This window comes from Adiantum capillus-veneris, chromosome 15 (assembly GCF_014529385.1).
Source record: "Adiantum capillus-veneris isolate H3 chromosome 15, ASM1452938v2, whole genome shotgun sequence".
In the NCBI taxonomy this organism is placed as follows: Eukaryota; Viridiplantae; Streptophyta; class Polypodiopsida; order Polypodiales; family Pteridaceae; genus Adiantum; species Adiantum capillus-veneris.
Genome location: NC_140945.1, coordinates 131,907,085 through 131,933,040, shown reverse-complemented (window position 1 = coordinate 131,933,040; position 25,956 = coordinate 131,907,085).

The following is a 25,956-nucleotide window of genomic DNA, read 5'->3' as shown; positions in this document are numbered from 1 at the left end:
GTTATATTGATTGCACCTTGTCATAGGAAGGAATTTCTTTTCCATATGATGTATGTAGTAGGTAGTCTAGGGAGTAACGGCGCCATACTCTTTTGTTTCTTGATTTTCTTGACTGTGTCTTCATGGCTTCTTCATCCACCCCCTCAAATCTTATCACTAAACGTCATAAATATCATCTCCACATTGATTCGAGGCCTGGATATGAGCCTTTATGCAAGCGAAGTAAAACAAACACAACAATAACACACACAGAGAAAGCAAGTCTCAGAGTAGAAGGAGCAAAAACAGATAGATTTATGGACAAATGGCTCCCTCTATCCTTTGAATCCTATGGCCAATGCCTCCCCTACATTTGTTAATCCAACTACTTTATTCACCTTTGGAAGTGACAAACAGAATGGTTTACTTGGCTATTGCAAAGCTCTAACTGGGAAATCAAAAATTCAGAAAAGCATGGTTCACCATCAAGCAAATGAGATTATACGACTTTCTACTTTGCACACAAGAAATACAAGTATTGCAAGAAAAAGTGTGTAACTTACAAAGGAAAGATACAAGCTTAGGTGCTCGTGTGCGAAAGAAGATACTACGAATGTTGAAACCTTGAAGTTTGGCTCTGGAGGTCTCAAGAAAAGAATATAAGCATTGAGGTCAGGATTGTGAACCTTCTAGTTTATTTCAATTATACATTGTTTTTTCTTATGTCTGTTATATTTTCTATGTAAAGATGTTATATTTCCAGACAAAGGAAACATAGATCCAAAGGTGAATGTAGGAAAGTAATTGAAGCCTTTGATAAACAAGTGGTCTCGCAAAGGATATGATGCATGACAAAAAGATAAGGTTTTGCAGAGGATGTTGTTGACTATTTTATTACAAAGAGTGCAGTGCTTGTAAGTGAAATACAGGGCATAGATATTTTCTTAAAACACCATAAGACTTAAAATAAGAAGGTGATAATACCATTGTTTCATGATGTGTTGTGAGGCACCACATCACTTGCATCACAAAGCACAAGCTAGAGGCGGTTGTTGTCACCATGATTCAAAAGCTCTAATCACAGAGCTTTGATAAATCCACCTGATTATTCTCACATGTGCAGCCAACTAAAGGCCATGAAAACCTTCTCTAAGTATAGTAAATTAACAACTTCATTAGAATAAGACTATTCTGATTATGCTCACTATACACTTTCTTTATCCTTGAATAATGTAATATTTTATTGAAATAGCATGGGAATTAAAATAAAGAATGTAGAAATAGCATCGTTAATGGACAAGTAAACAAAAAAATGTGCTAGACGAGCTACTGATTGGGGCCGGTGGTTGCATGGTTACGACAACTTGACATGTTGCCAACTTATGTTTGGTTAGGGCCTTTAGTGCTATCTGCCCGGATTTTGATGCTTCTGATCTCTATTGTGCTCAACCTGGGGTGCTTTGATCCTGGTAAAGATCATAGAAAGGTCACCAGGCTGCACCCTGGTGGCCTAGAAGCAAAATTTATAGGCATAGGCTAGAGCAACCTCCTTGCAACCTCATACCCACGATTAACGTAGAACCTTCTTCATGAAACTTCAAAACGACCATAAAGAAAATGAAAAACTTAAGTTGACACATAATTTGACTTATCTTTGGCCATGTGTTGCATGATATGCTTTTGTTGTAGTGGTTCTCTCAACAACTTGTTTGAAACGTCCACTCTGTGAGATCGATTACGATGAACTTTTGATTGTTTTGTCATGAAGCTTCATCACCAGCCATTGTGCCCTACCTTGGATTCTATGTTGCTCTGATTGGCACGTTGAACTATAGAGAGAGAGTGGAGTTAGAGAATAATAGAGAGAGACAGAGAGATGTCACCATCATTTGCAAACCCCATAGTGTGTATAGTGTTGAGAGAGAGCACAAAAATAGAACCCCAAAGTGTGTAGAATGCACACATGAGATGATGTATATATAGAGGGGACCTGGGTGCCATATATAGAGAAGCCATATATTGAGTAGCTTCACATATAAGCTCAACATCCCCGCTCAAATAAGGGTCCCTAACTATGGATGAAAAAACCCTTGGGGGATCAAGGGAAAAACCCACAGCTCTATATACACCAACCGTTATATTATAAAAATCATTGAATGTACAAATATTCATGAGGAGCTACATCAATCCTTTTAAAATGAATATTTTATGAGGAGCTACATCACTCCTTTTACAATGAATGTTTTATGAGTTCATTACTCCTATCCTATCAAATACAATAATGAATACAAAGGTTCAATAAAGAGGTGTAAAGGCTATCGATTAGCTCGTAATCAGAAGTGTCTCCGTGAATCTCTTGTGTATCTTGTCATCAATATGGCATCACCAAACATGTCTTCATAAATCTTTTATTGTCACCAATTTTGTCTTCATGAAATCAATTCTTTGAACAATCCTACATAGATCAGAGACTCAAAAAACATAGTCATGAAAATTATTAGCATCGTTAGTGAAATAATTACGCTAACAATGCCATAAGAGATGGTTCATGACGCCACTCTTTTGACGACATATATATGCACGAAAACATATGGTACATAAAGTATGAACGTAAAAGTACAAGATGCGTGATTATGTGATGCAAAAGATATGTGTATATACTACATAAAACAATATTTATCAACGTAGTGATATCAATGAATATCATCAAAGTATTAATAAAACATCATAATTGTACTAATAAAAATGAATAAATCATCATGGTATCAACAAAAATCATCATGATATCACCGAGAATAATCATTGTATCAATGAAACAACATCTTGGTATCACCGAGAATAACCATGGTATCAACGAAACAACATCATAACATCACCAAGAAAAAACATTGTATCAACGAAACAACATCATGGTATCACCGAGAATAACCATGGTATCAAAGAACAACATCATGGTATCCAAGAATAACCATGGTATCAACAAAACACCATCATGGTATCACCGAGAATAACCATGGCATCAACGAAATATCATCATGGTATCACCGAGAATAACCATGGTATCAATGAAACAACATCATGGTATAACCGAGAATAAACATGGAATCAACGAAATATCATCATGGCATCACTAAGAATAACCATAGTATCAATGAAATATCATCATGGTATCAACGAAAATCACCCTGACCAAAGTACTAACAAAACATCATCATGGTACCATCAAAATCACTATGGTATCAACAAGAGAATATCAATAAAACGACGTAAAATATATCTCTAGAAGAATAATTATACGAGAATCAATGCAAAAGATCATGTACCATCAGTAGCTCAATAGAATTTGGACGATCATCAACGGCTCGACTGAATCAGAACGATATGTAACTCGTTTCTGCAACAAAGTTACGTCAGTAACAAATTTATGATTGATGAAGAGAAATTATAATGGAGAAGTTTTTAATTATGAGAAAAAACAAAATCAAAAAGTAAAATTTTGATTTTCAAACATATTCGCAGTCTGAGAACGATAACCCAAAATCGGTACGGAATTTAGAGAAACTTTCTTCTGTAAAGTTGTACATCACATCGATTCCGATGGCTCAATCTAATAGTTTCTGCAAAATCATTTTCAATTAGGAGAAAAATCAACAAACAAAAAATGAAAGTTTCTTTTCAAACATATTCGCAGTCAGAGAACGATAACCCAAAATCGGAGCAGAATTTAGAGAAACTTTCTTCTGCAAAGCTGTACACCACATCGACTTTGATGGCTCAAGCGAATTGTTTCTACGAAATCATTTTCAATTAGGACAAAAAAGAAATGAAAGTTGCTTTTCAGGCATGCACGCAGTACGCTAACGATAACTCATAATCGGCGAAGAATTTGAAAACAACTTTCTTCTGCAAAGTTATAGACCACATCGATTCCAATGTTCAATATGAACTGTTTTTGAAAAATTATTTTGAATCAGAAGAAGAATTGAAAACAAAAAGCGAAGTTGCTTTTCAGGCATGTACGCAGTCCGCGAACGATAACTCAAAATCGGTGCAGAATAAAACTTTCTTTTGCAAAGTTGTAGACCACATTGATTCCAGTGCACAACGCAGATAGTTTCTAAAAAATCATTTTGAATCAATAGAAAAATCAAAAACAAAAAGCGAAGTTGCTTTTTAGACATGTACGCAGTCCGCGATCTATAACTCAAAATCCATGTAGAATTTGAAAAAACTTTCTTATGCAAAGTCGTAGACCACATTGATTCCGGTGATTCACGTTTTCAATCAGGAGAAAAATTGAAAACAAAGACGTACTTCTTTGATACCATGTTGAGCGCGCGCGCGAGAGAGAGAGAGAGAGAGAGAGAGAGATAGAGAGAGAGAGCACGGAAATAGAACCCCAAAGTGTGTAGAATACACACATGAGATTATGTATATATAGAGGGGATCTGAGTGCCATATATAGAGAAGCCATATATTGAGTAGCTTCACATATAAGCTCAACATATAGATCACACACTGAGTACATATATATAGTAGGGACTCCTAGCTATATATAGCATAGGGGTTCGTATATATAGCTCCAACACTCTTATTATTGTTGGAGCTATATATGGCTCACTCTACTCAACTTGGTCTTACCTATATATTTGTATCTTGTCCTCAATATGAATCAGTCTTTGGGAGTGTATATGGTGTGTCTCTTCTCTCGGCTCTCTCTCTTTCTCTCTACATCTCAACATGGTATCAGAGCTATAACGATCACACGCGGATTCAATTCATGGTGACAAAACAGTATGTGTATGCGATTCGCATGTAAGATTCAAAACTCCTAAAATTTTTATTTTTGAGCGTTGATTCAAAATAGTATGTATATGCGATTTGCATGTAAGATTCAAAACAGATGTGTATGGGATTCGCACGTAAGATTCAAAACAGTATGTGTATGCAATTTGCATGTAAGATTCAAAATTGCTACAAATTTTATTTTTGAGCGTTGATTCTTGTTAACTTTGGTTGTTTTGTGTTAACAAGAATATGATTAGTGTTTTGTGTGGTGTTTATTGCTAATCAATCTAATCGTTGATTACATTTTCTTGTTGATGACACCCTGAACTTCAACCCAATTTTTGGGGATCTTCTGCTCAAAATTTGGAGAAACGACAAAAGCTCCATTGTGCTTTATATCCAAAACTTGTTCGTCTCCTTGAGCTCTTCGACTTGAGTTCTAGGTTTGCGTCAGTCGGAGTTTGCAGCAGAAAGTTATGTTGTTTTTACTGTAATTGAGCTTGATGCAGCTTTCTTCGTCGTACTTCTTCGTGAAGTGTCCGCCATCGTTTTTCTAATTTTGGCGTTAACTTTTTCGAGAAAATTTATCTTTTTGCTATTCGTATTGTGGCCGTCAATCTTGCGTCTCACGCCACTCTATTTTGAGGACTCTTTTATTATTAACGTCTCTTTTACCCTGCCTTTTTTGGGTGACGTCTCTGACATCTTTGGACGTTCCTTGAGCATCCTTCTTACGTTTATCGTTGACAAAATGCAGTCCTCATATTTATCTCCTTCTTAATTACGGCCTTCACCATATATGCGGTGCAGATTGTGCGATCTTATCTTATATGTCTTCTCGCAACAAGATATGGCTATGACTATTCTCGTCAACGGCTTTCCTTCTGGCCAGTATTCTGTTCCTCCTTTCTAAGGCCAAGGATTTCCAGGCTGGAAAACAAAGATGTTGTTAATTCTTGAAGGCGATGAACTCTTGGATGTTGTTCTTGGAAATCGTGTTTGTCCGCCTCAGCCTGTTGATACGGATAATGATAACATGCTTATCATTGAAGTACCTATATTTGAAGATTGGAATGTTGCCTATACGGATTGGCAACGACATGATAAAGCAGCTCGTTGATATATTATTTCTGCTCTTACTGATTTCCTTTTGCTTGATATGTATGAACTGCCTACTTCCCACGACGTATGGAAGTACCTTATTGAAAACTTTCAGAAGAAATTTGTTACAGAAATACTTTATTTGAAAGGGTTGATTAACAATTTACAATATGAAGTTGGTACTACCATGACGGGACATATTGAATCTTTTGAATCTATTATTACTCAACTTGCTGCTATCGGTGATCCTGTTCCATAAAAGCAATTGATTACACTTCTCCTCGATACAGTGAAGGACTCTTCTTATGATAACATTGTTACTATTCTCTCTAATAAATATGGTCTTGATTTTGACCAAGCCTGTATGTCTTTAATTGAATACTCTCAACGTCAAGAACGTTGTAATGCTGGTCACAATACAGCTATGATTTCACAAGAGGAGAGTGCGTCACAACAGATGGAACGTGCATTTTATGCTCCAAGGTGTCCATTTCAACAAGGAAACCACAGAGGACATCATCGCGGTAATATTTTCTCTCGTCTCAAATTTCATAATAAGCAATGTTCTTACTGCAACAGAAATGGCCATAATGAAGATGATTATTGGGCACGTCAATATGATGAAGAACATAATATTACCACGAAACAACCACGTTTATCTATAGACTCTTCTTCTTCTTCTTGTGAATATTGTGGATGATCTGATCATCCCACACATATGTGCTATAAGTGTCGATTCGACACTGATCGTAATAGAGCATATGCTACTGAACATCAAAACAACATTGTACTAGAAACAAACTGCGTCCCATGTTCAGTTGCTCTGGACAGAATACTTCATGTACGTGATGGATCACTTTTTATTGTCGATTCTGGTGCTACAGGAAATATGACATATCAGTCTACGTGGCCTCCATAACTATCATCCACTACTAGTTCAACGTGTTGTTTATCTTGCTCATGATACTACTTGTCAAGTAAAGGGTATTGGAGACTTATATCTTGGTACCTTATATTCTTCCACTCGAATTTTGCGAGGAATATTACATGTACCAGAGCTTCAACGTAATCTTCTTTGAGTTTCTAGACTTGTTGATCTAGGTCTATTTGTTGGATTTGATCATACCAAATGCCGAATTGAGAAAGATGGACAGACTATAGCCACTACTCCTCAAAATGGTAATTTTTTTGAACTCTCTCTCAACAATGCTATAGAAAATGTTGTCACTGCTCTAGGTGATCATGATTGCAAAGTATGGCATCACCATTTTGTTCATGCTGATTTCTCAAAACTCCTTGATCTTCAACGTCGTGATCTTCTTCATGGCATGGATCTTAAAGCCCATCCCCGTATGGGAATTTGTGAATTTTGTGCTCTTGCAAAACACAATCGTAAACCCTTTCCTCTTTCAAATACAACTCATTCTCATGACATATTGGATCTTGTTCATACTGATATATGTGGATCTCTACCTTCTTCGAGATCAAAATATCGCTACTTCATTACTTTCATTGATGATTTCTCAAGGTATACGACTGTATTTCTACTTAGACAAAAATCTGAAGCCTTATCTGTTTTCAAACAATTCCACAAGGCTGCGGAACTTCAAACTGATCATCGCCTTAATGAACTTCGTAGTGACAATGGAGGCGAATATGTTTCTTGAGAGTTTGTGAGTTACTGTGCTGACACTGGAATTCATCATGAACACACTATTCCATATTCGCCTCAACAGAACGGCGTTGCTGAACGAAAGAATCACACTATTCTCAATGTTGTAAGATGTATGCTGATTCATTCTGGCTTATCTCATGTTTTCTGGGTTGAAGCTACTTTAAAAACAGTATTTATTTAGAATAATCTTCCTACTATTGCACTCTCTGGTAAGATACCCATCACAGCATGAACAGGTGACATTCCTTCTGTATCTCATTTTCGAACCTTTGGATGTATTGCTTATATTCATGTTTCCAAAGAAACACGAACAAAGATTGATGCTCCTGGTCTTAAAGTTATTTTTATTGGACATTCTGACACTTCCAAAGGCTACAAATTCTATGACCCTTCCTCCAAGAAAGTAATTGTGAATCGTGATGCTACCTTTAACGAGCAGCTTATGGGAGGCTCATGGTCCATGGATGATTCTGATGATACTAAATCATTGCTTCAGGCTTTTCCATTTATTTCAGATGATGAAACTCTTCCTATAGAGCAACTTTCCTCTTCACAACCATCCATTCCGAATGTTACCAATGATGATATTGATATTTTTGTGATCTGCCTATTGATTTTGAACAAGGCTCATGTCATGTTTATGATGACGATATTGTTGATAATGCTTTTTCTACTTCTGAAGATCCCGTTACTTATGATGAAGCTATCTCTTCACCACAAAAGGATCAATGGAAAGAGGCTATGTCTTATCTCTAAAGGTACATGGATACTAACTGAATTACCTCCTAGTCCTACAGCTATTAAATGTAAGTGGATGTATAAGACAAAATTAAAAGCAGACGGATCTTTTGACAAGTTCAAGACACATTTAGTTGCAAAAGTCTACTCCCAAGTAGCTCGTGTTGATTATCAAGAGAATTTTTCACCAGTTGTTCGCATTACAAGTGTTCGCGTTTTATTGGCATTTGTTGTTCAATTTGATTTAGAAGCTCATCAAATGGATGTGCGAACTGCTTTTCTTAATGGTGACTTGGAAGAGGAAATTTATATGGAACAACCAGAAGGGTTTTTTACTCTAGGTAAAGAAGACCTTGTTGCTCAACTCCATAAGGTAGTATATGGTCTTAAACAAGCTTCGCGAGCTTGGTATACAAAATTTTATCTTTTTCTCACCTCTAAAGGATTCATCTCTTGCTCTTCAGACCCCAACTTATACATAAAACACCAAGGTAGCAGTTTTGTGATTCTTGCTCTTTATGTGGATGATACCATCCTTGTTTCCAATGATTTGGGATTTCTTCAACAAGTGAAAAAGTTATTGTCTTCTGCATTTAATATGGTGGATCTTGGAGAAATTCACTCGTGTATTGGCATTGAAATCCAACGGAACCGTACAAAAGGTATTTTATTCCTTCGACAGTCAAAGTTTATTGCAGATACTATTCAAAAATTTGGTATGGAATATGCACATTCAGCCAACACACCTTGTCTTGCGAGCTCTACAAAGAACAATGCGGTCAACTTGTCACAAATCAACCTTATGCTAACTTGATTGGATGTCTTCAATTGGTTGGCATGAACACTCGTCGTGATATTTTGTTTGCTGCTAATTATCTTGGAAAACATCTTGCATGTCCTTCTCTTAAGCATTGGTCTGCTACAAAGCGTGTATTGAAATACTTGAAAGGCACCACAAATTTTGGTTTAGTCTATCGGCGACAACTCACATCGGATTCCATGCAATCTCTTTTCTCTTTTGGATTTCACAGATGCATACTAGGCAAGCTCACATTTATGTATGCGATCTACTAATGGAAATTGGTTCTTTATAAATGGTTGTCTTGTTTCGTGGACCATCAAGAAACAACGTTGTGTTGCTGTTTCTACAAACTGAGTCAGAATATGTTGCAGCATCACTTGCAGCTCGTGAGTTGATTTGGCTTCGAAAAATGATGGTTGATATTGGTCACTCTCCTCTTTCTAGCACACCCTTGCGGTGTGACAACCAAAGTGCTATTAGTCTTGCAAAAGACTATGTTCAACGTAATAAGTCAAAGCACATTGCTGTCCATTATCATTATGTCAGGTATGAAGTACGCAAAGGAACCATTATGGTTGAACACTTTCCACGTGACCAAATGATTGCAAACATTTTGACCAAAGGCCTCAACGAGTCGCGTTTCATCCTCTTGTGATCGGAGCTTGGAGTTGCTTCGGCCTCACTCTTTCTAGATTAGCTTCTTTGCTATTGTAATAGCTTTGTACATATGACATTGTAATCTTTTAGGTACCATGCACTATGCACACTCCACATTTGCACATTGTGATCTCTGAGTCACTTGAATATTTTTACATAGATGCACAATTCACTTTCACATCATCATCGTTGGTTCATATTTTCACATTGTATAGGGGCTTGGGTTTTTCCCTTGAACTGCGCAAGGGTTTTTTCATCCAAAGCTAGAGACCTTTGTTTGAGTGGGGGTGTTGGAGCTATATATGGCTCACTCTACTCAACTTGGTCTCACCTATATATTTTTATCTTGTCCTCAATATGAATCAGTCTTTGGGAGCGTATATGGCGTGTCTCTTCTCTCGATTGTCTCTCTCTCTTTCTCTCTACATCTCAACAATTATTTACTCCCATCACCAACACATCCACAATATTATCAATGCATTAGGATCTTTTACACATAATCTGGAGGACCTTTTATGAAATCCTATTTCCCTCTCTAGAACATTTTCCTAAAATGCATTTGCACTTATTGAGTACTTTTAAAAATAAAACTACACATTTTGAAAAGTGAACCTTACTTTGGAGCAAGAGCTATTGCTTGAACTTTTGAAATCTTTTGAGAGACATCGTGCCATATGAAAATATACATAACGCTAAAAAAGTGTTAAAAAACATGAATCTCAAAATCTAAGATTTTGTGTGGCTGATTAATCTCTCTGTCTGATGCCATGCATATGAGAAGCCGCCCTTCTTGTGTAAGGAAATTCAAGAAAGTCCCTTTTAGAGGATCGTGTCCATGTCAAGATCCGTTATTGAGATGGAATTCTTTTTCCTCTGCATGCCAAATCCGTTCAATTGTGCCAAAATCGATGTTGTCAAGATTTCCCTTGGCCATCACAAGTCCCAACTAAAAACAAATTGCACTGCCATACTCATTGGGGCTTGCTACAGGTTACAGAAATGATGTACATAAGTTGAACCTTCCTTGATTTTCAAACATATTCTTAATAGGCCTTTCCTTTTTGGTAGTGAATAACTTGATGTGAGTTATTTATCGGGTTCTCAAGTCATAGACAATTCCTAAGAGAGAGGTCCATGAGCGGGTATTCCAATAAATTTCAAGGGGTTTGATGTGCAGGTATATAGCCTTAAAAAAAATTGTTTTTGGAAACTCAGATGCTAGAAAATAATTGTGCATCTCAAAGCATTGACAATTTCTCTCTGATTGAACTGCCAATTTGTTGAACGTGCCAAGATCTTGATACTTTCCGTGAGCTATGGACCATAACTCGAGAGGGTACTCAATATAGGTGCCCCTTTTTGGATTTTAAAAACATAATAATGCTCTCTATTCTACAAAAATGTATGTTATCGATATTCGCCTACCATACTCAATATCGGCGGCCCTACAGACCTTCCATGCAATTATACAAAATCCCACCCTCCGTAACACGAGCTTACTGAGCGAAATTGTGCTCGATTTGGTTATGCATCGTTTGGTTGAGATTTTCCCGCAAGGAGTGCTTCTTGCATAGCCATGGCAAGCTTCCAAATCTTGTAGGCATGCATCCAATGCCCCTTAGGAATTTCCTTGGCATGGCCTCCATAGAGAGAGAGAGAGAGAGAGACAGAGAGAGAGAACCAAAGACCATCGAGAGAGGAAGGAAGAAAACCAAGATAGGCTTCATGAAAGATTTAATACCATCCACCGTGGTAGCTTCATGCATCGCATGCCAAGGTGGTGCACACCCATCCTTCTCCCCTCCTCCATGGCTACCTTGCTCTCTGAGCTCTAACACGAAACTCAGACTAGAGGGGGTTGGACCATGCAACTCTCCACCCAACCTCAGTATATATAGACTCATAGCCTACTAAAATATAGTACTCCTTGTTGAGCTCTATATATAGCACGAGCTCCATATATAGCACTTGGGTCCCCTCTATATATGCATCATCTGTGTGAGTATTCTACACACTTTGCGGCTTGTACATGTTGGTGTCATCTCTCTCTCCTCTCGTCTACATGTGCTCTCTCCCTCCGGTTCAACATGGTATCAGAGCTGCTTCTCTCTCTTCGGCTCCTATATTCAGCAATTCTCTCTTCTCATGTTCACACACTAACCTGCACGTGTTAATGTTTGAAGAGCTGCCTCTCTCTTTTCCGCTCTGATATTCAGAAATCTCTCTACCTCAGGTGCATACAGTAACCTCGCTAACCTGCACGTATTCATGTTCGGCATACAGTAACCTCGTTAACCTGCACGTATTCATGTTTGCGGATATGCCTCTCTCTCTTCTGCTTCTATAATCAAAGCTTCCTTATCGTGGGTACCATAACATCGCGCAAACATCCGTGATAACAAGAAAGTTAACCAAGAAAACCTCATATTGTAAAGAAATTTATTATCACTAAGAGAAGAAAGATAAAATCTACTTAGCTGTATTGAGAATTGACTTCAATGGTGATGAGGAATGTCATATTTGGTTTATTCATGAGTTAGTTGGTCTTGGTGCTGACTGTAGGCTCTGTGATAAGTTTGTGAGAAGAGGTTGCAGTTTGCAAATCATATAGTTTCTTTCATTATATTTTGATTGAGATTATAGACTGAGATTTGATTGAACAGGCCCTTGAAAATCATGTAGACATAAAATTGTGGGGGTTACATCCTTAAAGCTCTTGTGTCATATGTGAGGCTTATGTTTCTAGCTGGACTTTATGAGTTTGTAAACCATAGATTTTCTTTCATTATGTCTTTCAAGATTGACATTGTAGAATTAGATTGACTGAATAGGCCCTTAAAAATCATGTGGACAAAATTGTTGGGCCGGGTTATGTTCTTAGAGCTATTATGACATACGTGAGGCTTATGTTCTTAAGTAGACGTCGTGTCATATTTAATTTCTGAATTCATTCAACAGAGACGAAATTTATACCAATTGACTTTGATCCCATGGAATGTCCATGGATTTTAATATTAGTGCTTCATATCATGAATTGCTAGACATTGTGTTGAATATTTTAACTTCAATTTATGATGCTCATGTAGTGACATGACCAATATTGGAGAGTTTGATGCTCTATCATTCATAAAGAAATTCATATAATTTACAATGAATTATTACTAAAATTCTTGATGGAGTAATTTACTCGATTTTGTGCCTTGATGATCATTCTATAGAGTTGAATGCATCATCTTGCCACTTGAAAACTTATTTTCATGGAAATCACTTATGAATATCATCTCGAACATCGTCATCATCATTCCATCATTGTTGTGCCCATTGTTATGAATATCGTCTCAGACATCGTCCATCGGCATTCCATCATTACTATGGTGATTATTATGAATATCTTTTCGGACATCATCTTGTGTCATTTATTTATGTGCACACATACATTCTTATTTTGTAATGGCCATGGTTATGAATATTGTCTCAGACATCGTCATCGTCATGCCATCATTGTTGTGCCCATTGTTATAAATATCATCTTGAACATCGTCATCGTCATGCCATCATTACTATGGTCATTGTTGTGGCCATTTTCTTGAATATCGTCGGATACATTATCAATCGGCATTCCATCATTGTTATGGCCATTGTTATGAATATCGTCTTGGACGTCGTCATCAACATGCCGTCATTACTAAGGTCATTTTTATGAATACCTACTCGGACATCATCTTGTGTCATGTATTTATGTGCACACATACATTATTATTTTGTTATACATACATCTGTGCTATCTAATCATGATGCCATCATTGTTATGGCCATTGTCTTCAATATCATCTAGGACATCGTCATCCTCAGGTCATCATTACTATGGTCATCGTTATGAATATCGTCATGACATCATTGTTGTGGCCATTGTCTTGAATATCGTATGGAGATCATCTCGTTATATATACATATGTGCACACATATACTCCTGTTTTGTGATACATGCATACGTGCCATCTCATCGTCATGTCATCATTGTTATGGCCATTTTCTTGAATATTGTATGGACATCATTTCATGTCATGTATTTATGTACTATCCATTGTTATGTTATCAAAAGGACAACATTGCAAACCGTCTCTTATGACATTTTGATTGTGATTATTTTCATCGACATTGCTAAGATTTTCTCGATTGTATTTCTTGAGTTTATGAGATTTGCAGGTATGACCAAAAGTTAAAGTTTATCAAAACATTTTTTGGTGAAGAGATTATGGCAGAATAAAGAAGTTTATGAAGACATTTTTGGTGAGCAGATGTTGGAAGTCTACACAAAGATATCTCTCTCTTGAGCCTTTTAAGGACATTGTTGTACTTGGTAGGAGTGATGTAGCTCCTCATAAGCATTCTTTGTAAATTCAATGATAGTTTTAATATAACGGTGGGTGTATATAGAGCTGTGGGTTTTTACCTTGAGTCCCCCAAGGGTTTTTTCATCCATAGTTAGATACCCTTATTTGAGTGGGGGTGTTGAGCTCTATATATATAGCACGAGCTCCATATATAGCACTTGGGTCCCCTCTATATATACATCATCTCTGTGAGTATTCTACACACTTTGAGGCTTGTACATGTTGGTGTCATCTCTCTCTCTCCTCTCGTCTACATGTGCTCTCTCCCTCCGGTTCAACACTTCTTGATTGTATGTCCGTCTTGGCCCTTGGCATGCCCGGTGTCGGGGGATATGGGGTTCCAGCGACAGCCAAACTCTTAAAATAAGGAGATTACCATGTCTATTGAAGATGCTATTTTTACCTTTTCTATTTTAATCCCCATGCTGTTTCAACAAAATATTACATTATTCCAAGGATAACAAGCATGGATAGCAAGCATCATCAAAATAGTTTTATGCTAATGTAGTTGTTAATTTACTATACTTAGACAAGGTTTTCATGGCCTTGAATTGGGTGTACATGTGAGAACAAGCAGGTGGCTTTATCAAAGCTCTATGATTAGAGTTTTTCTTTTCATGGTGATGACAGCCGCTTCTAGCTTGTGCTTTGTGAAGGAAGTGTTGTGGTGCCTTGCAACACATCTAGAAATTGATTAGAAAATCATTATAGACGTATCTATAGAAAATAGAATGTTTTGAAAAGAAAAGAGATTACCTATGTATCAAATTATTAGCTTCGATGTTGACTAGCATATTGTTGGAAGTTAGCCTAGTTTTTGTCAAGCATGCAATCACAACCCATTTACTTCAAAATTAGATCTCTTTCAAATTTACGCCCGTTTTACTGATTTGTACCTAAATGCACAACATTAAAGATGTTACAAAATATCTATTTTTGTAACGGGAAAAAAATAACATTCAAATTATGGGTGTCTCTGCTTCCTTGCTAGTCTATTCCCAATTCGTGCTTGTTGGTTCTACCACACAAAAGATAAGCCTAAGTTCATTGCCTTTACATCATAATTTTTTACCTTAAAACTTACAGAAGAAATCTTTTGTTGGGTCTTTCCTAATTGTGGCTTAAGTTTTCGGTAAAATAATTTTAGATCTTCTCTAACCAATTCATAACGCATATCAAACATCCTTGAGCTTGTTGAGCCATTTTGGGAATTGAAGGTGATTTAGACCAAGATGAGCATGTGATTATTACAATTCATGAGTAGTTGCATCCATCTTGACAAGGTTCATTGATTCTAGCCATTTTTATAAAGTGCATTGCAGCTCTTGAGTGGATGAGGGTCCTTGTATAGAGAAGCACATTGAACCTAATAAGATGTTGTCAATATGTCCGTATTACTGGTAGGTAGTGCGACGAAGAAGGTGAGCATGCCCTTTCTAGAACCCATGAGCTGTTGGATCATGCTTGTGAATGTGAAATTGCTCTTTTCTAGTTTTATTAGATACCTTCCGTCTCTATAATGGAAACTCCCTATATAACATGAGTTCATGTGTATTTTAAAAATCCTTTTTTTGGTATGTTTAAATGAAGTAAATAATAGGAGTTAATTTCTGAAAATGGGATATAAAAGCCCGCAGAAGCCAGTTCTTAGTATATTTGTACGGATCTTTTCTCCCTAGAGTAAATTGATATACTGTAGTGCATCTTAGTACGACATTGTCATATTAAACAGAGTTAAAATAAAATTAACCCCAAAAACTGTCAACCTTCGTGAGTATGATGCCAAAATGGAAGAATTAAAATATTGAAAATAATTGCATAAACAAAGCAAACTCTTCTAATCCTTGATTTGCAAACTTATTCTTACAGGCCTTGCCTTTTTGGTAGTGAATAACTTGATGTGAGTTATTTCCCCGGTTCTCAACTCATAGACGATTCCTAAGAGAGAGGTCCATGAGCGGGTATTCCAATAAATTGCAAGGGTTTTATCTGAAGGTCTATAGCCTGCAAAATTTTGTTTTTGGAAACTCAGATGCTAGAAAATAAGTGTCTATGTCAAAGCTTTGACAGCTTCTCTCTGATTGAATTGCTAATTTGTTGAACGTGCAAAGATCTGGATACTTGCCGTGGGCTATGGTCCTTAACTAGAGAGGGTACCCAAAATATGCGCCCCTTTTTGGCTAAAAAAAAAGAAATAATGCTCTCTATTCTACAACAATGTCTGCTATTGATATTTGCTCGCCCTGCTCAATATCGATGGCCAAGCAAACCTTCCACGCAATGACAAAAAATATCACCCTTCGTAGCACGAGTTTACTGAGCCAAATCGTGCTTGATTTGCTGATGCATCACTTGGTTGAGATTTTCCCGCAAGGAGTGCTTCTTGCATAGCCAAGGCAAGCTTCCAAATCTTGTAGGCATGCATCCAAATCCCCTTAGGAATTTCCTTCGCATGGCCTCCATGGTGAGAGAGAGAGAGAGAGAGAGAGAGAGAGAGAGAGAGAGAGAGAGAGAGAGAGAGAGAGAGAGAGAGAGAGAGAGAGAGAGAGAGAGAGAGAGAGAAAGACCACCGAGAGAGGAAGGAACACAACTAACAGAGGCTTCATGAAAGCAATCCCATCCATCGGGGTAGCTTCATGAGATAGAGAGAGATAGAGAGAGAGAGCATGCATCACATGCCAAGGTGGTGCACACCCATCCTTCTCCCCTCCTCCATGGCTACCTTGCCCCTAAGCTCTAACACCAATCTAAGATTAGACGGGATTGGACCATGCAACTCTCCACCCAACCTCACTATATATAGACTCATAGCCTACTTAAATATAGCACTCCTTGATCGTATGTTTGTCTTGGCCCTTGGCATGCCCGGTGTAAGGGCATATGGGGTTCAAAAGGCAACCAAACTCTTATAATAACGGCGTTACCTTGTCTATTGAGCGACGATGCTATTTTTACCTTATCTTTTTTAATTCCCATGCTATTTCAATAATAGCTTACATTATTTCAAGGATAACGAGCATGGATAGGGAGCATGATTAGAATAGTTTTATGCTAATGAAGTTGTTAAGTTCTTTTACTTAGACAAGGCTTTCATGGCCTTCAGTTGGGTGCGCATGTGAGAACAAGAAGGTGGCTTTATCAAAGCTCTATGATTAGAGCTTTTTATTCATGGTGACAACAACCGCTTCTAGCTTGTGTTTTTGTGAAGCAAGTGTTGTGGTGCCTCGCAACACATCTAGAAATTGATTAGAAAATCATTATAGAAGTATCTATAGAAAATAGAATTCTTTGAAAAGAAAATAGATTACCTATGTATCAAAATATTAGCTTCGATGTTGACTAGCATATTGTTGGCAATTATCCTAGTTTTTGTCGAACATGCAATCACAAACCATTTACTTCAAGGTTAGATCTTTTTCAAATTCAGGCCCATTTTGCTAATTTGTGCCTAAATGCAAAAGATTAAAGAGGTTACAAAATATATAATTTTTGTAACAGGATAAGAGATAACATTCAAATTATAGGTGTTTGTGCTTTGTCGCTAGTCGATTCTCAAATCGTGCTTGCTGGTTCTACCACACAAAAGAGAAGAATTATTTCATTCCCTTTACATCATAAGTTTTTACCTTAAAAGAAGTCTTTTGTTGGGTCTTTCCTAATTGTGGCTTGCATTTTTTGTAAAATAATTTCAGATCTTGTCTGGTCACTTCATCACACAAATCAAACATCCTTGAGCTTGTTGAGACATTTCGGGAATTAAAGGTGATTTAGCCAAGATGAGCATGTGATTATTAGAATTCATGAGCAGTTACATCCATCCTAACAACGTTCATTGATTTTAGCCATTTTTATCAAGTGCATTGCATGTCTAGAGTGGATGAGGGTCCTTATAGAGGGAATCTTATTGAGCCTATTAAGATATTCTCGGTAGGTACCTACTATTATTGGTAGGTAGTGAGACAAAGAAGTTGAGCATGCCCTTTCTAGAACCCATGAGCTGTTAGTGTTAGGTTTAATGGCCATGTGGCCGATTGCCCATCACTAACTGCCACTAACCCTGAGTGTACAACTATACACTTGTGTGAGCCACTAACACTAAGTACAATGTGTATTGTGCCTTAGTGCATAAGATAAGAGAAGAAAAAAAGGGGGCACATAGTACGTTGTCTCTCCCCCTTCAACCTGTGTGTGTGGCTATGGTGGTGTGTGTGTGTGTGTGTGATTGAGTGCGTGCATATTCTTCTTCCATGGTGCTCCCAGCTCCTCCCCTTCATCTGGTATCAGAGCGGTTTCATTCCCGAAATCGTTTCCGCACGCGCGTGTACTTTCAAGAGTGCAAATAGGATTCCGATTTCACCATTGGCAAGTTCAGCTTCCCGAGAGCGTTTCCATCAGGTGTCCTGGAGTTTTACCCCCCTTTCGGAGCCATTCGAGCTATGGTTTAGGAGCTGAAATTTTTAGCCCTCTTGCGGTAGTTTGTGCTACAGTGCTTCCATAGTCAGTTACAGGTACCATTGTTGTAGTCTCTTCCATCTAAGAGAGCCCACGACTCATTCGGGAGTGTGAAGCCTCTTTTGGAGTGGCCTCATACACACATAGAGTGGGATCTTGACAACATTGTCTTCTTCAACTACAGGTACAGATATAGGTATAGGTACAGGTACATAGAGTGGCTTGGTTAGCTTTATTTGTGCTTCTTGACCTCGCTTTTGGCTTCGTGCTTATGACATTGGCATCGACTCACATGCTAAAGGTTTTAGTGCTTGCAATATTACAGTTCCAATGGGAGCAGTTGTTTAAGCGTACATACATATGTTGACAGTTTTGACCGTGTTTGAGCTCTTTTGAGAGCGGATTGACTCCCCACAGGGATGTTTAGTTGCATGCACATGCTTTTGATGCTTGTTTGAGCATCTTGATAGACATGTACGTATTTGTGGATACTGCCATTGTACACTTTTGTGAAGCCATCTTTTGGCTAGTACGGCAGTCTCGGCCATTTGTGAGACTTGGCCTGGAAGATAGCCAATTCTGAGACTTGGCTATACGTTTTTGATGCATAACCAACGTTGTTGAGGGTCGATAGCGTGAGGTTTTCATCGAGATGGGGTATTATCAAATGTGGTGATACAGGTAGCTCGAGCATCCCTTACGAGGCCTCGCCATAGGACATGTATAGAGTGGTATAGGTGCTTTTCACGCTGAGTTGGTGGTCTATGGTCAGTTTGACTATTTATGCGCCTCAGTTGGTCTCTATATAGTGTACTTTTGAGAGGCATTGCTCTCTTATATGATTTGTGAGTGACATATTTTGGTTGACATAGTCCCAAATACAAAGGAGACTCTACCAAAATTTTCCCATAATCTTTTGGTAGTTTTGTCACCATGTCTACTAGCAAAGACCATGACATTTATGACATAAAGAAGTTTGATGGCACTAGTTTTCAGCTTTGTAAGAATTAGATACAAGATGTGCTTGTCCAAAAGAAACAGACATTGCCTATGACACGGATTGAAGAGATGAATTTGACTCAGTTTGAGTGGGAGGAGCTTGATGAGCTATGCAGATCTACTATTAGATTGCACCTTGCTGAAGCAGTGTACTTTTCAGTGCTAGAATGTGAATCTACCTTTGCGTTATGTAAAAATGTATGCAACACTTATGAAAAGGATACGGCAAGTAATAAGGTTTTCATGATGCCAAAATTGTTTAACCTTTGACTGAAGGAGTCAGCCAGTGTTGCCAATCATATTAATGACTTTGATTCTCTATTTGCCCCGATTCGTGCACAACGGATCAATATTGATGATGAAGTGAAAGAAATCTTCTTGCTTTGTTCGTTTTCCACCCTCATGGGATATCTTTTGCACAGCTGTCAGTAACTCTACTCCTAATGGTACGCTAGTGTACATTGATGTCAATAGTTCTCTTTTGTCAGAGGAAATGTGCTGCAAGGCTATGGATAGATTGCATCATGGAGAAGCTCATTATGTGCAAAAGGATGGAAAACAACATAAAGGTAATTCTTGGAATCATGAATCCAAGAAAGAGGGCAATAGAGATGCTTCAAATGGTAGATCAATCTCTACTGGTCGTCACAATGTTCAATGCTATTCTTGTGATAAGTTTGGTCACATAAAGAAGGATTGTTATGCTTGTAAGCGTGACAAAGGTAAAGGCAAAGGCAAATACAATGATGATAAAGAGGAGAAACAAAAGAGTTCAGTTAAGATTGAAGAACTGAACATAGTGCAAGATGATTGTGATGCACAATACATCAATATGTTGACTTAAAATAACGATGTAATTTCTGATGCACAAGAAACTCTATCTTTGGAGAGTTCTATGCCACAAGAGCTACTTGTTAGTTGTGAAGTGTCCCATACATGGATTCTTGATTTGGGTGCTTCGTTGCATGTCACACCTCATAGGCATTGGTTTACTACATATGAGGAAACCATTGGCACTGTTACGCTAGGTGACAGCTACTGTTGTGACATTGTGGTCATAGGTGATATTGCTATGGTTATGGAAAATGGAGTGAGGTTTACCATACATAATGTGCGTCATGTTCCATCTTTGACATGAAATTTGATTTTGGCTGGACGTCTTGATGACTTGGGTTACAACATCACTTTCAATCAGCAGTTCTGGTGTATTGCAAAAGGTCATCTTATTTTAGCCCATGGTTCTAAAGTTGGTACACTTTATCTTCTTTATGTATCTAATAAAAACAGTGCTCTTTCCGTAACCGAGCTACCAATTGTTGCTTTATGGCATAGCCGGTTAGGACATATGTCAAGGAAGGGAATGGAGACACTCTATCATTTGGGCTACTTACCATCTTTGTCATTTTCAGATTTTCACTTTTGTGAGAACTGTCAATATGGTAAGCAAACACGAGCACATCCTACACAGTCTTTTGACAAAGAAAGAAAGCCCTTAGAGCTTGTGCATAGTGATTTATGTGGATATATGCCTTCTAAATCCTTTGGCAGTGCGTCTTATTATGTTACATTCATTGACGATGCAACATGCAATGTTTGGGTTTATGCCATGAAGTCTAAAGATGAGACTTTTTCTTGTTTCAAAAAGTTCTTATCTAGTGTGGAAACTCAGTCTGCACATAAGTTGAAAGCTTTATGCTCAGACAACGTTTGAGAATATGTCTCCAAAGAGTTTGCAGACTTCTGTTCAAGTAGGGGAATTAAGCGTGAGTTTACAGCTCCTTATATCCCTGCACAAAATGGTGTTGCCGAACGAATGAATGGGACCATCCAAGAGAGGATTATGTCTATGCTATCAGAGGCTAATTTACCGCAAGTGTTTTGGGCTGAAGCATTATACACTACTGTGTATTTGATCAATAAATCACCACATGCTTCATTACATTTTCATGTACCTTTGGAGTTATGGTCAGGACATAAGTTGTCTCATGAAAAACTCCGTACATTTGGCTACGAAGCTTATGCACATGTACCCAAGGAGTTGCGTGCTAAGCTTGAACCTAAGTCCAAGAAATGCATCTTTATTGGCTATGGTGTAAATGGTCGATTTGGCTATTGTTTATGGGATACAGAAAGTCGATTAGTAATCCGTAGCAGTGATGTTGTCTTCAATGAGACCAAGATCCATAGGAAGCCAACGAAAGAGGTTGAATTTTGGAAAGTGACTTTTTTTTATGTATCAGCTCTTGCAGAGATAGCTCCAAAGCCAGTTACTACACAGTCTAGTACAATCTTTGATCAATGAGGAGATCTGAAAGAGTCTCACATCCGCTAGAACGGTTTGTTCCAGGCATGGACTTTGTGTTGCTGACAAATAGTGGGGAGTCTTCTTGTTACAAAGAGGATATGCTAGCCAGTGATAAGGTTTAGTGGGAACATGCTATGAAGAGGGACCTATCCAGTATTGCAAAGAAAAAAACATGGAAACTTGTTCCATTGCCAAAAGGTAGGAAATCTTTGCCTTGTAAATAGGTTTACAAGAAGAAGATTGCATCCAATGTTGAGAATTACAAAGCTCGTTTAGTGGCCAAAGGTTTCAAGCAAGAATATGGTGTAGATTTCCAGGAAATCTTTTCTCAAGTGGTCAACATGACAACACTAAGAATTTTTATTGCTTTGGTTGCCATTGAAGATATCAAATGGATGTCATTACAGCTTTCTTACATGCTGACCTCGAGGAAGAGATTTTTATGCAGCAACCTCAAGGGTTAGTGATCAAGGGCAAGGAACATTTTTTCTGTAAGCTTCTGAAAAGTCTCTATGGCTTGAAGAAATCCTCTAAACAATAGTATCAAAATTTTGATGCATTTATGTGTTCCGTAGGCTATAAGCACAGTAATGAGGATCCATGTCTTTACGTAAAAAGACAACCAAATGGACAACTTATTATGCTTCTCCTTTATGTAGATGACATGCTTATTGTTTCTGGTCATTCTAAGAAGGACATTGTTGACTTGAAAACCAAGCTGAAAAGCCAATTTGACATGAAAGATTTGGGTGAAGCCAATAGCATTTTGTGTATGCGTATTACTCGTGATCATAAAAAGAGGTTGTTGTACCTTTCTCAAAAAGAGTATGTGCACAAGGTTCTTGATCGTTTCAACATGCAGAAGGGGAAGGCCTTGAGTATATTTGAAACTTAGCAACGGTGGTCCCAAATCTGCTGAGGAAAAAGATGCGATGGCTAAGGTTCCTTATGCTTCATCTTGTGGTAGTCTCATGTATGCCATGGTGGCTACAAGACCTGACATTGCACATGCAGTGAGATTTGTCAGCAGATTTATGTCTAACCCTGGGAAAAATAATTGGGATGCTCTCAAGTCGATTCTCAGATACTTGAGTGGCACTGCAGATAGACAGTTATGCTATGGTCGTAGAGAGTCATCCATTTAGGGATTTGTAGACAATGACAATGCAGGCTGTGTTGATAGTCGTAAATCAACAAAAGGTTGGATTTACACATTTGTTGGTTCTGCTATTTCTTGGAGATCTGTTCCTCAAGATTGTACATCCATTTCTACCCCCACTGAGGCAGAGTATGTTGCATAGAGTGAAGCATGCAAAGAAGCTATTTGGCTTGCTCGCCTAGTGAAAGATCTTGGATTGGAGCAGTGTACACCAGTTCTTCATTGTGACAGTCAGAGTGCTATTGCCTTTGCTAACAATCCAATGTTTCATTCTAGAACTAAACACATTGATGTGCGTTATCACTTCAGTCCTCATGAATGCCTGGAAAGCAAGAGCCTTGATTTAGTGAAGATTCCTACGTCAGAGAACACAGTGGATGCACTCACTAAGAGTCTGTCCAGCCATTAGTTTTATCACTGTCGTGAGTTGATGGGCATTGGGTGAAAAGTGGTTCTCTTCCATTCTGATAGTCTCCCACATTGGCCATCAGGTGGGAGAATGTTAGGTTTAATGGCCATGTGGCCGACCACCCATCACTAACTGCCTCTAACCCTAAGTGTACATCTATACACTTTTGTGATACACTAACACTAAGTACAATGTGTATTGTGATTTAGTGCATAAGATAAGAGACGAAAGAAAGGGGGCACACAGTACGTTGGCTCTTCCCCTTCTACCTGTGTGTGTGGCTATCGTGGTGCGTGTGTGAGTGAGTGCATGTGTATTATTCTTCCGTTTTGCTCCCAGATCCTTCCCTTCAGTTAGATCATGCTTGTGAATGTGAAATTGCTCTTTTTTAGTTTTATTAGATGCCTTCCATCTCTATAATGGACACACCCTATATAACATGAGTTCATGTGTATTTTTAAAATCCTTTTGTTGGCATGTTTAAATGAACTAAATAATAGGAGTTATTTTGTCAACATGAAATATGAAAGCCCGCACAAGTTGATTCTTAGCATCTTTGTAGGGCTCCTTGCTCCCTAGTGAAAATTGATGTATTGTAGTGCATTTTAATATGTCATTGTCATATTAAATAGAGTTAAAATAAAATTAACCCCTAAGGTTGTTGAACTTGTTGAGTATGATGCTAAAATGGAGGCATTAAAATATTGAAAATAATTGCACAAACAAAGCATGCTCGTTCAATACTACTTGCATGCAGAAGGTCTATAGCCTGTAGAATTTTGTTTTTGGATACTCAGATGCTAAAAAATAATTGTGTATGTCAAAGCTTTGATAGCTTCTCTCTGATTGAACTGTCAATTTGTCGAACGTGCCAAGCTCTATATACTTATCGTGGGCTATGGACCTTAACTAGAGACAATACACAAAATAGGCACCCCTCTTTTTGCCTTTTAATTAAAAATAAATAAAAATGCTCTTTGTTCTATAACAATGTCTGTTGTTGATATTCGCTCACCCTGCTCACCATTGGTGGTTCTGTAGGCCTTCCACGCAATGATGAAAAACCTCACCCTCCGTAGCACGAGTTTACTGAGCCAAATTGTGCTCAATTTGGTGTTGCATCATCTGGTTGAGCTTTGCCTGCAAGGAGTGCTTCTAGCATATCTAGGGCAAGCTTCCAAATCTTGTAGGCACGCGTCCCACGTCCCTTAGGAATTTCCTTGGCATGGCCTCCATGGGGGGGGGGGGGGGGGGGGAGAGAGAGAGAGAGAGAGAGAGAGAGAGAGAGAGAGAGAGAGAGAGAGAGAGAGAGAGAGAGAGTATGAAAGAACACTGAGAGAGGAAGGAAGAAAACCAAGAGAAGCTTCATGAAAAAAGCTACAATCCCATCCGCTGGGGTAGCTTCATGAGATAGATAGATAGATAGATAGAGAGAGAGAGAGAGAGAGCATGCATCGCATGTGAAGGTCGTGTACACTCATCCTTCTCCCCTCCTCCATGACTACCTTGCTCCCTGAGAGCTAACACCAATCTGAGACTAGAGGGGACTGGACCATGTAACTCTCCACCCAACCTCAGCATATATAGACTAATAGCCTACTAAAATATAGAACTTCTTGATCGCATGGCCGTCTTGGTCCCTAGCATGCCTGGTGTCGGGGGATATGGGGTTCAAAAGGCGAGCCAACATACTGTCAAGCTGCTAGCTGTGGGAGAAGAGAGAAGGGGAAAATGCACAACACTGCACAGTAGAGTAATAACCACTTTTAAATGGACACGAAGGACAGAAAAATTTGAAATTGATAGCATGGACCATTAGAAAAAAAAAATTAGCTCATTTTTGGGCATTATAAGAAATGATGATTTGGCATAACTTTCAAAAAGGGGGGACCATAACAAATTTTGCAAATACGATCGAAATTTGTTGGAGGGTGGATATTAAGAATGTACTCTTCAAATGCTATCTAATGATATAGAGCATGCATGTAGCAGACCTTGCCTTCATATAGATTTAGAAAAGGGGATTTCAGATTTCTATAACGGTGAGTATTGATTAAAGATATGAATATATAAAAGATTTCTAGCTCAATACAAGGAGCCAAATCCCAAGGGGACAATACTTCCACCAACGATAGATGAAAATATGCCTACAATAGTCCAAGCTCCTAATTCCCATGTGTACTGGAAAGCTCCAACCTCAAGAAATTCTTGAAATGACAAGGGTGAACATATACTTTTAACAAGAAACAAAACAAATCAAAGCGATTCCTCCTACACAAAGAAATGCCAAATTCAATGGTTGATGCCTAGAGCCAAAGTCTTACAAGGTGCAAGCTCCTTCGTCCTAGTCTTACGAGCAATGAATACTATGTCAAAGATGATCCCAGACCATCTTATATTTGTTAAGGCTATCATTCATATTGAAGGGATATTCTCTTACTGCCAACACTAAAGACAACTCCTTTATAAGAAAACTTTGAGAAGAGCATAAAGCATGC